The 13,485-nt window shown below is 39.0% G+C and overlaps 1 protein-coding gene across 8 annotated transcripts in view; it reads right to left on the bottom strand.

The window, feature by feature from the left end:
• The window catches only part of ENTPD5 (ectonucleoside triphosphate diphosphohydrolase 5 (inactive)), a 50,992-nt gene that overhangs the window by 36,859 nt on the left and 648 nt on the right, over positions 1-13,485 (bottom strand). For 4 of the 8 annotated variants that reach the window (XM_040477668.1, XM_040477669.1, XM_040477670.1 and 1 more), the window contains exons 2-3: positions 11,985-12,091; positions 5,761-5,827 (exon numbers count right to left, since the gene is read on the bottom strand). The gene's annotated coding sequence lies outside the window, so the exon portion shown is untranslated. Of the gene's footprint in view, positions 1-5,760; positions 5,828-9,252; positions 9,345-11,984; positions 12,092-13,485 lie in introns of all 8 variants that reach the window. The other 4 variants (XM_040477675.1, XM_040477671.1, XM_040477676.1 and 1 more) reach the window with 2 other exon arrangements.

Consider the following 13,485-nt stretch of genomic DNA (forward strand, 5'->3'; position numbering starts at 1 on the left):
ATCTGAAGCAGGATCCAGGCTCTGAGCTGTCAGCACAGAGCCTGACATGGGACTCAAACTCATGAACCATGAGATCATGACCTGAGCCAAAGTTGGACACTTAACCAACTGGGCCACCCAGGTGCCCCAACTACAGTCTATTTTTAACAAGCAAATAAAGTCATCCTTTTAAAATGTTACATGTCTCCCCTCTGCAAAATCTAGCAGAGGCTTCCCATTTCCCCCAGAGTAGCAAGATTCCAACAAGTTTTCATGGATCCACCTGTTCTGCCTCCCTCCCTATTACCTCTCTCACCTTATCTAAGTTTTAATCTTACTCCCCCGCATCACAGACCTCTGCATGCTTACATGTCAAACATGCTCTGGCCTTAGGGCCTTTGCTATAGCTGTCCCCACTGTCTGAAATATACATCCACTTGATAAATTCCTACAACTCCTTCAAATCATTGTTCAAATGCTACTTTCTTATTGACACCTATCTTTAATATTATATTAACTTCTCTCCCTCATGTGGCCTTACCTCTGCCTGCTTTCTCAATCCCCTTTACTCTGATCTTTTTTTTCCATAGCACTTATCACATTGTAACGTATTAGACAGCTTATATATTATGCTTATGCTTATTATGTGTGTTCCTCTAATGGAATATATGCTTCTAGAGAGAAAGAATATTTGTTTACTGATGTAGCCCAAGCACCTAGTGGAGTGTCCAAGGTTCTCAAAAGAAACTGATAATAGGAAACTATAAAGTGACATAAGAAGGGAAAAATAATACTTTCATAGATTTGTAAGAGAATAAAATGAGATTTTAAGAGAATAAGATGAATACCTGATCTAGTAATAATGATTTGTTTTTAGGAGAAACTATAATTTTATTTTTCTGAATCTATTAATTCTATAGCTATACTGCTACACTGAATGTCAGTCTTTAACCACTGTTAAAATTTTGATAAACTGAAGTAATTTTCCAAAAAAAAAAAAAAAAGAATCTAAAGGATACTAAACTACTAAACATTTACATTGTCCAAGTTTTATCAAACCAACAAATATTTAAGATGGTATACATTAGTTACCTACTGATGCATAACAGATAATCTCAAAACTTAGTTGCTTAAAACAATAATAAACATTTATTATCTCATAGTTTCTATAGTCCAGGAATTTGAGAATTGGATAGTTCTGGCTCAGGGTCTCTCATGATACTGGAGTCAAGATGCAGGCTCCCCAGCCTGCAGTTAACTGAAGGCTTGAATGAAGCTGAAAACCCCACCTCCAAAACAGCTCACTCGATGGCTGTCAAGTTGATGCTGGTTGTTAGAAGGAAGCCTCAGTTGCTTTCAAGTGGACTCTCCAAAGAGCCTTGAATATCTTTACAACATGGTGGGTGGCTTCCTCCAGGGTGGGCAATTCAAGAGAGAACAAGGCAGAAGCAGTGATGTTTTTTAATGACTTAGCCCTGCAAGTCATATACTATCACTTCCCCCATATTCCACTGGTCATGCAGACCAACCTAATAAAACGTATGAGAGTGGGAATGCAAGTTTGTATAGCCACTCTGAAAAGAGAATGGAGGTTCCTCAAAAAACGAAAAATGGAACTACCCTACGACCGAGCAATTGCACTACTAGGCATTTATCCGTGGGATACAGTTACACTGTTTCAAAGGGACACACGCACCCCCATGTTTATAGCAGCACTATCAACAATAGCCAAAGTATGGAAAGAGCCCAAATGTCCACTGATGGATGAATGGATAAAGAAGATGTGGTATATAAATATACAACGGAGTATTGCTCGGCAATCAAAAAGAATGAAATCTTGCCATTTGCAACTACGTGAATGGAACTGGAGGGTATTATGCTAAGTGAAATTAGTCAGTCAGAGAAAGACAAAAATCATATGACTTCACTCACATGAGGACTTTAAGAGACAAAACAGATGAACCTAAGGGAAGGGAAACAAAATAATATAAAAACAGGGAGGGGGACAAAACAGAAGAGACTCATAAATATAGAGAACAAACTGAGGGTTACTGGAGGGGTTGTGGAAGGGGGGATGGGCTCAATGGGTAAGGGGCATTAAGGAATCTACTCCTGAAATCATTGTTTCACTATATGCTAATTTGGATGTAAATTTTAAAAAATAAAAAATTAAAATAAAAAAAGAAATGTATGAGAGGATGGGCATAAATACTAGAAGGTGAGAATCATTGGGGGTCATCTTGGAGGCTACTGCAAGTTATAACCAGTATTTGCATAATATTTTGTGTTCAGCTTTTTTTCCTCACTTATACATATTTCTATCAACAGAGCTTACACACTTTAAAAACATTTTTTTAATGTTTATTTATTTTTGAGAGTGAGAGAGACAGAGTTTGAGTGGGGGAGGGGCAGAGAGAGAGGGAGACACAGACTCTGAAGCAGGCTCCAGGCTCTGAGCTGTCAGCACAGGACCCAACGCAGGGCTCCAATCCACAAACCACAGGATCATGACCTGAGCCGAAGTTGGATGCTTAATTGACTGAGCCACCCAGGCACCCTGACCTTATACACTTCTTGTTTGGAAAACTACATGTTATTCCAATAATATTAACTCTTCTTTTTTAAAATTTGTAAAAATGTTTACTTATTTTGAGAGAGAAGGAGAGAGCACATGCTGGAAGGGCAAAGAGAGAAGGAGAGAGAGACTCCCAAGCAGGTTCCACACTGACAGTACAGAGTCCAATGCGGAGCTCAGTTTCACGAACCAGGAGATCATGACCTGAGCCAAAATCAAGAGTATAATGCTTAACTGATAGCCACCCAGGTGCTTTGCCTCATTTTTTTTTTTTATGTTTATTTTTGAGAGAGACAGAGCATGAGCAGAGCAGGAGGAGGCGGAGAAAGAGAAGGGGACAGAAAGTGCAAAGTGGGCTCTGCCCTGACAGCAGTGAGCCAGGTGTGGGGCTCGAACTCCCAAACCATGAGATCATGACCTGAGCCAAAGTTGATACTTATAAGACTGACTGAGCCACCCAGGCGCTCCATTTCTTTTTTATTTTTATTTATTTATTTTTTTTTTTAATTTTTTTTTTCAACGTTTATTTATTTTTGGGACAGAGAGAGACAGAGCATGAACGGGGGAGGGGCAGAGAGAGAGGGAGACACAGAATCGGAAACAGGCTCCAGGCTCTGAGCCGTCAGCCCAGAGCCCGACGCGGGGCTCGAACTCACGGACCATGAGATCGTGACCTGGCTGAAGTCGGAGGCTTAACCGACTGCGCCACCCAGGCGCCCCTCCATTTCTTTTTTAAACGTTTATTTATTTCTGATAGAGGGCGTACAAGTGGGGGAGGGGCACAGACAGAGAGAGGGAGAGAGAGAATCCCAAGCAGGCTCCATGCTGTAAGCACAGAGCCCAACATGGGGCTCGATCTCACAAACCATGAAATCACATCCTGAGCCAAAATCAAGAGTCAGACACTTAACTGAGTCACCCAGGCGTCCCTCAATGATATGAACTCTTAAAAACTAAAAACAATAATGGACTTTTAGTTTCTCTGAAAATATCACATCCCACCACTTGATGCTTTCCATTGTTTCTGTTATAGTCCCAATATTTTACTTAACATCATTAAAGTCAGAAAAACTACAACTCATACAAACATCCTGCTTGTTCCTAAGGGTGAAAGGAATTTAAATACTTCAAAAAAGTCAAATATATTTAGGAAAGAGTAGGAAAAAAGCAAACAAGTCACTATATTTGTTAAAATTATAGGTATCCATTAATAACTGAATACTAAACCTAACAGTGAAATGAAATACTAAATCAAGGAAGGTATAAAGTGAAAATATTTATATTAACTTATATTGTTTAAATGTAAATATTTAAAAATATTTATAACAAATTTCTTCATGCTATATACAGAAAGAAAATTTCTACTCAGACAATAGTAGCATTAATACTTAGGTACTGAGGAGATATTTGGTAGAAAGGGATAAGACTAACAACTGGCACAGATACAAAATCCACTGAAAAATTCTGTAACAAGCATTTTTCAAGTATCAACAAAATAAAAAAGTTATTAAATAATCAAATTATATTAGATCCCTCCAAAAAGTAAGACCTGTATAACATAATAATAAACCATAATAAGAGCATGGAAACTACAAGAGGAGAGATTGGACAGGAGGAATTTTCCAACATAGGAGTTGTGCTGACAGAGGAGAGGAGTCTTGCCCCAAGGGCTCAGCTCAAATCTGACCACACTGTCCCAAGTGGATTCACAGATCAGAAGGGCGCGTTGAATGAGATCTTTTAAGGTCTCTCCAACCCTAAGATCAAACACTCCCAATGAAGAAATTAAGATTGATACATTGGTAGTTACCAACAAATATAAAATTCTTTCCTATAAACAGATCACTTCTTTCTGTATTTTATTCCATTTTATTCAAAACATTATTAGACAAGTGTCAAACAGGCCCATTCTATACAATGAAACCATTTGGGTGTTATACCGAAATGAGATCAGGCAGTGCCTGACTTCATTCTTCATTGTTTCAGGCTTGACTTAGCTACGATAATCACTGCATGGGGAAAGCTGTTGCTCTTGCTGCCTCTTTCTTCACAAGTCACAGGCCTTTTCTTACCCATTCATTAAAGTGAAAAACCTTTAGATAGGAAGATACTACCAGTCAGGAGAGGGTTAATATTGTCCCAATGAGCAAATATATTGAAAACCTAAGGAAATAACTATCTCTGCCTTTGAACTCCTATCCATTGTGGGAGGCACTTATGTGCAGAAGAGTATCTGCAAGGATCAGTGCCCTTTGTCACTGTTTACACTGGAATTTGTGGGAAGGGAAGTGAAAACCTATTTTCCCTTTCTTACTATCAAATGAAAAATAGCTACTGCTTTAAAAACATTAAATCAAAATGAAAAAATGAGAAAGACTGAAATATTAAAGGATACCTTATATATAAAGCAAGGAATAGGACTTCCACATAAATACATTTCTTCCAAATGTGTCTGAGATGCTTCCCCTTTAAGTAACATTTTTATTTTAAAAATGTTTGCTACCAATATTTTTCTAAAATTTTTTTATGTTTTGAGAGAGAGCAAGTGTGAGTGGGGGAGGGGCAAGAGAGACAGAGAATCAGAAGCAGTCTCTGAGCACTGTCAGCATGAAGCCCCATCCCCATGTGGGGCTCGATCTCATGAACCATGAGATCATGACCTGAGCTGAAATCAAGAGTCCACCACTTAATCGACTGAGTCACGCAGGTGCCTCTGCTACAAATATTTCTCAAGTGACTTATGATTTAGGGTCATGATTATCATCAGCAGTTATATTTTTCTGTAAACTTGGGATGCCTCTAGGTGCTAGAGTTCTATAGGATTGTTTGCCTTTCTGCCACCAAACAGTCCCAGAATGCTATGCTTTTTGAGCTAGTTTCCCTGGACATGATGCTGTTATCACTGATTAGTGTTGCCATGGGCCTGATTCCTTCAATAAACTGTCATCATGTAATATTTTAAAATCTTTAAAATCATGGGGATGTAAACCAGAAAGCCATAATTATTAGACTTTTATGTCAACTTATGCAAATGAGGGCCTAAAAGAAAAAGGGTTTGTGACAAAAGAATAGACTTTGTGACAGCACTTTAGTGGCTCATAGATCCCTTTCCATTTACTGTAAGCTCTCAGCTAGGAACAGAAAGCAGAATGTACAGAAATCTGACCTATGAAAAAGTGGGGTATTACTTTATATTGGCTACTTACCAATATTTTCTTCTTCTTCTTCTGGACATTCCCTTGTTTCCTTCAACTAATGTGCCATTTTTTCAACCTGTAGAAGATGGACATGGATAATCATAAGAGCAAAGTTCTCTCTTTTCTCTCATCAGCATGCTTATTTTTGATGCAATTATCTCTTTCCACACTTGTTTCCAACTATTCAGTCTTTGGAAACCAGATCACCATACTCATCACCTGACTTGCAGTTTAGTACTCTTGGGCTCTTTCTCCTCTTCCATACTTTCTTCTTATTCAAACTACAACCACAGCCACTCTTATAAAGTCACTTGTTTATAAAATCAGCAAAAGCCAAGGGAGGCAAGTCACACTCCCTCTAAAAGGTAGTGTATATTTTTGTATAAATGTATGTGTGTAAATGTATGGGAGGCAGTGACTAAGGAGCTAATCCATAAAAAAAGTGGATAAAATCTAGCTTTGCACTTTGTCGAGTCTTTTTTTTGGCTGTAAAGAATTCAAGTAAGAAGTTGTATGGAGTGCCTGGGTGGCTCTGTCAGTTAAGTGTCAACTCTTGGTTTTGGCACAGGTCATGATCTCAGTTTCGTGGGTTCAAGCTCTGCATCAGGCTCTGTGCTGGCAGTGTGCAGAGCCTGCTTGGGACTCTCTCTCTCCCTCTCTCTCTGCCCTTCCCACACTTGCGTAGTTCTGTCTCTAAATAAATAAATAAATAAATAAATAAATAAATAAATAAATATTTATTATAAATAAATTATAAACAAAAAAAATAAAGGTTTAAAAAACAAAACAAGTTGTGCGTTCCACAGTGTGATCAAGAGCAGCCACTTACTATACATGTATGAGTACATGGTTACAAGGGACCAAGCCAATCCTGGTCCGAGGTACATATCCACAAGAATTGAAGATAGGGACTCAAATATTTCTACACCAATGTTTCTAGAGCATTATTCACAACCACCAGAGGTGGAAACAATCCAAATGTCCATCAATAGATATGTAAATAAAACATGACCATATATCCAATAAAATTTTATTTATCTGTAAGAAGGAATGGGAAGGAATGGGGCACCTGGCTGGCTCAGTCAGAAAAGCATGCAACTCTTGATCTCGGGGTCATGAGTTCGAGCCCCACACTGGGTGTAGAGATTAGTTAAATAAACTTAAAAAAAAAAAAAAAAAGCCAAGAATGAAATTCTGATTCATGCTATAAATATGAATGAATCTTAAAAACATTATGCTAAGTGAAAGAAGCCAGATACAAAAAGACATATATGATTCCAATTATACAAAATATCTAGACGAGGTAAATTCAGACAGACAGAAATTAGATTAGAGGTTATCAGGGATTGAGGGGAGGGGAGAATGAAGTTACTGCTTAACAAGCCCAGAGTTTCTGTTTAGGGTGATGACAGAGTTTTGGAAATAAGACAGTAGTGACGATTATAAAACACTGTGAAGATAATATCACTGAATTGAACACTTAGAATGGTTAAAATGGCAATTTTTATGTAATATATTTTACCACAATAAAAACGTTTTATTTTTAAAAAATTTTTAGTGTTTATTTATTTTGAGAGAGAGAGCTCACACGCACATGTGAGCAGGGGACAAGCAGAGAGAGAGAGAGAGGGAGAGAAAGAATCCCAAGCAGGTTCTAACACTCAATTCTTGGAGCCTGAGATGTGGCTCCATCCCAGGACAGCAAGATCATGACCTAAGCCAATATCAAGAGTCAGGTGCTTAACTTACAAACCACCCAGCTGCCCCAGTAAAAACTTTTTTTAAAAAAGCATATGGGAGGTGCCTGGCTTGCTCAGGCAGTAAAGCATGCAAGTCTTGATCTCAGAGTCATGAGCTCAAGCCCCACATTGGGCATAGATTACTTTAAAAAAAAGGCAGATAGAACTAAATATAGGATCATAAGAGGAAAAACACTGGCTACTAGTTACTATTTTAGTGGAGCAACAGTTATTACACTTCATTCTTGGTATATCTCATGGGTACACAGCCAATTACGATTTAAACTCTGAAGGGTAGTACTGATACTCAGAATACATATTTAAGCTTTGAATTTATAAAGTATCTTCCATTCTTCCAGAAAGAGAAACTTACCTATGCAACATAAATCTGAAAATTATACATTCAAGAGAGGATTCAAACAAGGTTGAAAATATAGGGCCCCCAAAACAAAACGTTTTTAAGAAAGGTCTTCATACATTTTGTTGACTATAACTTAAAAACTTCCCCCAGTATGCTCTTGGAATCCAAGGATGGATTGTGTGGTATCTACTTATAAGCAATCTTGGGGCTCCTGGGTGGCTCAGCTGGTTGAGCATCTGACTTTGGCTCAGGACATGAGCTTGTGGTTCGTGGGTTCAAGCCCCCCGTTGGGCTTACTGCTGTCAGCCTGTCAGTGTAGAGCCCAATTCAGATTCTCTGTCCCCCCTCTCTGTCCCTTCCCCACTTGCGCTCTCCCAAAAATAAACACACACACACAAAAATTTAAACATGCAATCTTGACATTTCAATTAAGTTCTCCTTTTAAAAACACTTAATATTGTGTGTATGTCAATAAACTCAAAACAAGAGACACTTCAAACTGGCATCTCCAAATGCCCCCATTCCTTGGCACCCTTGTACCATATACATAGAGAGGGTTAAATAGACACTCTTATTTCCTTTTCTCTAGTGGCATCACAGATTTCCTAATTCACAACTCAAAATCCTCATCATCTTTGAATTCTTCTCTCTTATACCTTCTATATTCCAACTATCATCAAGAACTGGTGATTTTTCCTTTACAGTATCTTTCTCATCTTTTTCTCTTGTTTACCTCCTAGTCCTCCTGTTAATATCTAAATTCTGGCCTTTATTACTTCAGACTTGGACTATTACAGCTTCTTAAATCGTCTTCCAATCACCAATGTCTCTGTTCTCAAATATATGCCAATGTTTTCCTAAAATGTTTTCATCATCTTCCCACTAGATTTTAACCCACAGCATGTCAGGAATTCATTGACCTTTGAACACTATCCAACCTGGCATATATGTTTAACTAACCAATGTTTGTTGAATAAATACATAGTATCACAATACATAAATCACCTCATTTTCTTTTTTCTTTTTCTTTTTGATTTTTAGAGAAAGAGCACATGAGCAGGGAAGAGGAGCAGAGAGAGAGAGAGAGAGAGAGAGAGAGAGAGAGAGAGAGAAACTTAAGCAGGTTCCATGTTCAGTGTGAAGCCCAACTTGGGACTCAATCCCACAACCCTGTGATCATGACCTGAGCTGAAATCAAGAGTCAGATGCTCAACTGACTGAGCCACCCAGGCTCCCCTCCTCACTCTCTTTAAAACTTTCATTAATTTCCCACTATGTATTACAGAAGGCACAAACTCAAATACCTAAATACTTACTGGGGCCAAGCAGGAAATGTGAGTAAAGTTGCAAACCAACAGGAAGTGGTAGGGACAATGACAAACTAGAGAGTACATATCCTACCTACGCTGGCAGCTGCTTGCTGCTGCCACAAATTGCTGCCACAATGAAAGATAGGTCCAGTACTTCCAGGTCTTCTGATTTTTCAAGATAAGCTGAAAGTACAGATTTCTTTGTAGAATTTGGTTTTTAAATAGTGACAACTAATTCCATTTAAAAATTTAAAAAACCCAGAAGCCACTGTGCAGGCCAGGCAAAGCACATCTATGAGCCAAATCTAGCCATCAAGTTACAAGTTGGTGACTCTGCTCTGTAGGATAAAGGACAAACTCCCTAATATTTGAAGTCCATCACTGTGAACCCCAGGCTAACTTACCAAAGTCTTTTGCCCCTATTTTCATATAAGAACCCTCTGCTCTAGTCTAGCAGTTTTCAAACTTTAGGCTGTATCAGAATCAGCTGGAGGGTTTGTTAAAACACAGACTGGTGGGCCTCACTGCCCGTTCTGATTCAGCATGTCTCAAGTATGGCCTGAGAACTTCCATTTCTAATCTGTAACAAGTTCCCAGGTGATGCTGATGCTACTTGTCCACGGACCACACTTTGGGAACCACTGCTCTAGTTAAACACTTCATTGTCTCTAATATACACTGAATTTTGCTCACATGATTCTACCTTTCCAGAAAGCCTTCCCTCTTCTTTTCAGCCCACCTCCTTCTGCAAACTTTCTCTGAATATGACAATCTTCCATACCACCAAATTCCTACAGCACTTATTGTCCATGCCACGTTCCCCTTATCCATCACTGCTTGGTGGTTTTTTGTTTTTTTTTTTTTTTTTATTGTTAACTGTTTGTATATAGGTGCCAGTGAAGTTTTGTACTCTCGGAGATCACTGTTTGGGTCACTACTTTATACACTCTTGGAGATCACTGTTCAGGTCACTACTTTATACACCTGACTGTAAGCCACCTGAAGGCTTGTAGCCCTCAAGCTATCAGGTAGCATGGTATACAAGTTGGTACTCATTAAACATTTCTCTTTAGGATTTTATTTTTAAGTTAGCTCTACATCCAATGTGGGGCTCAAACTTACAACATTGAGACCAAGAGTTACATGCTCTATTGACTGAGCCAGTGAGGCACCTCCTCCCTAAATGTTTCTTTCTTTTTAAAAAATTTTTTTTTAATCTTTATTTTTTTTTAATATGAAATTTATGGTCAAATTGGTTTCCATACAACAGCCAGTGCTCATCGCAACAGGTGCCCTCCTCAATGCCCATCACCCTCTTTATTTATTTTTGAGAGAGAGACACCATGTGAGCAGGGGAAGAGCAGAGAGAGAGGGAGACACAGAATCCAAAGCAGGCTCCAGGCCCTGAGCTGTCAGCACAGAGCCCGACGTGGGCCTCGAATTCACAAACTGTGACACCATGACCTGAGCCAAAGTCAGACACTTAACCGATTGAGCCAGTCAGGTGCCCCTCTTTTTTTTTTTAATGTTTGTTTATTTTTGAGAGAGAGAGAGAGCGCGCACAAGCAGGAGGGAGAGGGCGACACAGAATCCAAAGCAGGCTCCAGGCTGTGAGCTGTTAGCACAGAGCCCAATGCAGGACTCAAACCCACAAACTGTGAGATCATGACCTGAGCTGAAGTCAGATGCTTAATGGACTTAGCCACCCAGGTGTCCCGTCACTAAACGTTTCTTAAATGAACATCTAACAGATCCATGAAATCAAAGTAAAGTGAGCCTGAAATTTTGGTGTATTATTTTTCTTAGAGAACTTTTAGTCCTGTGTAATGGCTTTGTCAGAATGGACAACTAATAAAAATTGGATATTTTGCAAATAAATTGCCAGTGGTAATAATTCTGTAGCAACACATTTTGTATAAAAATAGAAGTCAATGGTAAAAAAAAAAACAACAACAAAAACACACAGATTTCAAAATTGGTAACAGTAAATATTTGATCTCAAGGATTCCTTATCCCCTGCAAGGATGCGAACTAGTCCACATCACAATATGATACCTATTTAATAGAATTCTGTATTTGTACAACGTGCAATAAAAAAGATGAAAGTAAGTCACTCCCCATGATATTCAAAAATACTCGTCAGTCACTTCAGACATAGTTTGGATAATATATTTACGCATGATTCTAAATGCTAAGTGAAAACAAAATCAAAAGCTGTTTGTTCACCTACTCACTTCCACCTAGAGTCACATCTGCTATCATGTGATTTCAAGGATGAATTAGGCGTATAAACTAGGGTCTTCAGGTTAAGCCAGAATAAAGCCACAGATGACTTTACACAGTAAATCCTATTTGGGAACTACTAGAAGAAAAAATCAGAAATACCATATATTCTGATACATAGTCCTATGTTATTTGGCTTTTTTTTTTTTTTTTAACAACTCCACACTTGATATTATCATCAACAAGATAAAAGTTATCATTTGGTAAAGACAGAGAGTCCAATTCAGAAAGAAAAACAACAAAAACCACCCAGAAGTCTATGAAGTACATTTACAGCTTTAAGATAGCAGAGATATGGGGCGCCTGGGTGGCGCAGTCGATTAAGCGTCCGACTTCAGCCAGGTCACGATCTCGTGGTCCGGGAGTTCGAGCCCCGCGTCGGGCTCTGGGCTGATGGCTCAGAGCCTGGAGCCCGTTTCCGATTCTGTGTCTCCCTCTCTCTCTGCCCCTCCCCCGTTCATGCTCTGTCTCTCTCTGTCCCAAAAATAAATAAACGTTGAAAAAAAAAAATTAAGAAAAAAAAGATAGCAGAGATGTTACCTTCTATCAGGATACTTGTCCTACCTACTAGGACCATAATGATCTTGTCTGCATGAGGATTCAGCCAAGACACTCCACACTTCTATGTTGAGTAGGTACTACGCAAACTGGGGGAAAAAAGAATTGTAAAGCCAAATCAACAAAACATTAAGTGGACTATTCCAGTTTTAAAAGCATTAGTATTCTAAAAACAAAGAAAATTTATTCAGCAAGATAATCCTGAAACTTCACAGTAAACCTACCAGAAATTATGGAATACTACCAGATTAATTGCTAAATAGCAACTTCCTACTCTACTATCTGTATCGTCAGATGTTTCATACTAATAGATGACTGAATAACATCAAGTTCTTTGGCAGAGAATGCGGAGGTTCAGAAGACTCTAGACCCACTTCTACTGTAGTATAAATATAGGCCTTTCTCTTAGTCATATTCATATCACAACAGTTTTAACTACAAATCAAACTTATGGTCAATAAAAATGTATGATTAAATAACTACAAAGTGCATGCAATTAAAGTATGTGTCTATCAAGAAATCTCATTACAATCAAATTTTCATTTTATAAATGAATCTAGGGGCGCCTGGGTGGCGCAGTCGGTTAAGCGTCCGACTTCAGCCAGGTCACGATCTCGCGGTCCATGAGTTCGAGCCCCGCGTCGGGCTCTGGGCTGATGGCTCAGAGCCTGGAGCCTGTTTCCGATTCTGTGTCTCCCTCTCTCTCTGCCCCTCCCCCGTTCATGCTCTGTCTCTCTCTGTCCCAAAAATAAATAAACGTTGAAAACAAAAAAATATAAATGAGTCTATAGGCCTGTGTTCAAACAAGGAAAGTCTTGGACTTGCGTATTATACAGTAACCAATTTTTAGAATGAATTCCAAATATACAGCCCGTGATAGAAGATGCCCTAACCTCTGTTTTCTGCCAGTTATCAATAGGGTACATCTTCAGAACCTTAGACAAAAACTCATCATAACTTTATGAATTCCATATCAGAGGAAACCCCTTCAATGCATGGTGATTCCACCAAGGACCCATCAGAGTGAGGCATACAAACAGAAAATGCACCAGAAATACAGTAAGCTACCAAAGGGCAGGGGGTGGAGGGTTGGGCAAAACAAGTGAAGGGGAGTGGGAGACGCAGGCTTCCAGTTACGCAATGAATAAATCATGGGAATAAAAGGGACTTAGGGAATAAGTTAAGGCATAGGAAATATAGTCAATGATACCGTAATAGCACCATAGTGACTTATGGTAGCTACATTTGTGGTGAGCATAACGCATAGAGAAAATGAATCACCTGAAACGTAGCACTGCGAGTCAACTATACTCAAAAACAAAAACAAAAACAAAAAAGAGAGAGAGAAAGCTAAGATCATGTTAACACACAGTAAGTCTAAAAAGATTTTCAGGGCCCCTGGGTGTCTCAGCCGATTAAGCGTCTGACTTTAGCTCAGGTCGTATCTCACAGTTTCTGAGTTTGAGCTCGCCTGCCGCCGCCG

The sequence above is a fragment of the Herpailurus yagouaroundi genome, unplaced genomic scaffold (genome assembly GCF_014898765.1).
Source record: "Herpailurus yagouaroundi ecotype Mexico unplaced genomic scaffold, PumYag 141, whole genome shotgun sequence".
Taxonomy (NCBI): Eukaryota; Metazoa; Chordata; class Mammalia; order Carnivora; family Felidae; genus Herpailurus; species Herpailurus yagouaroundi.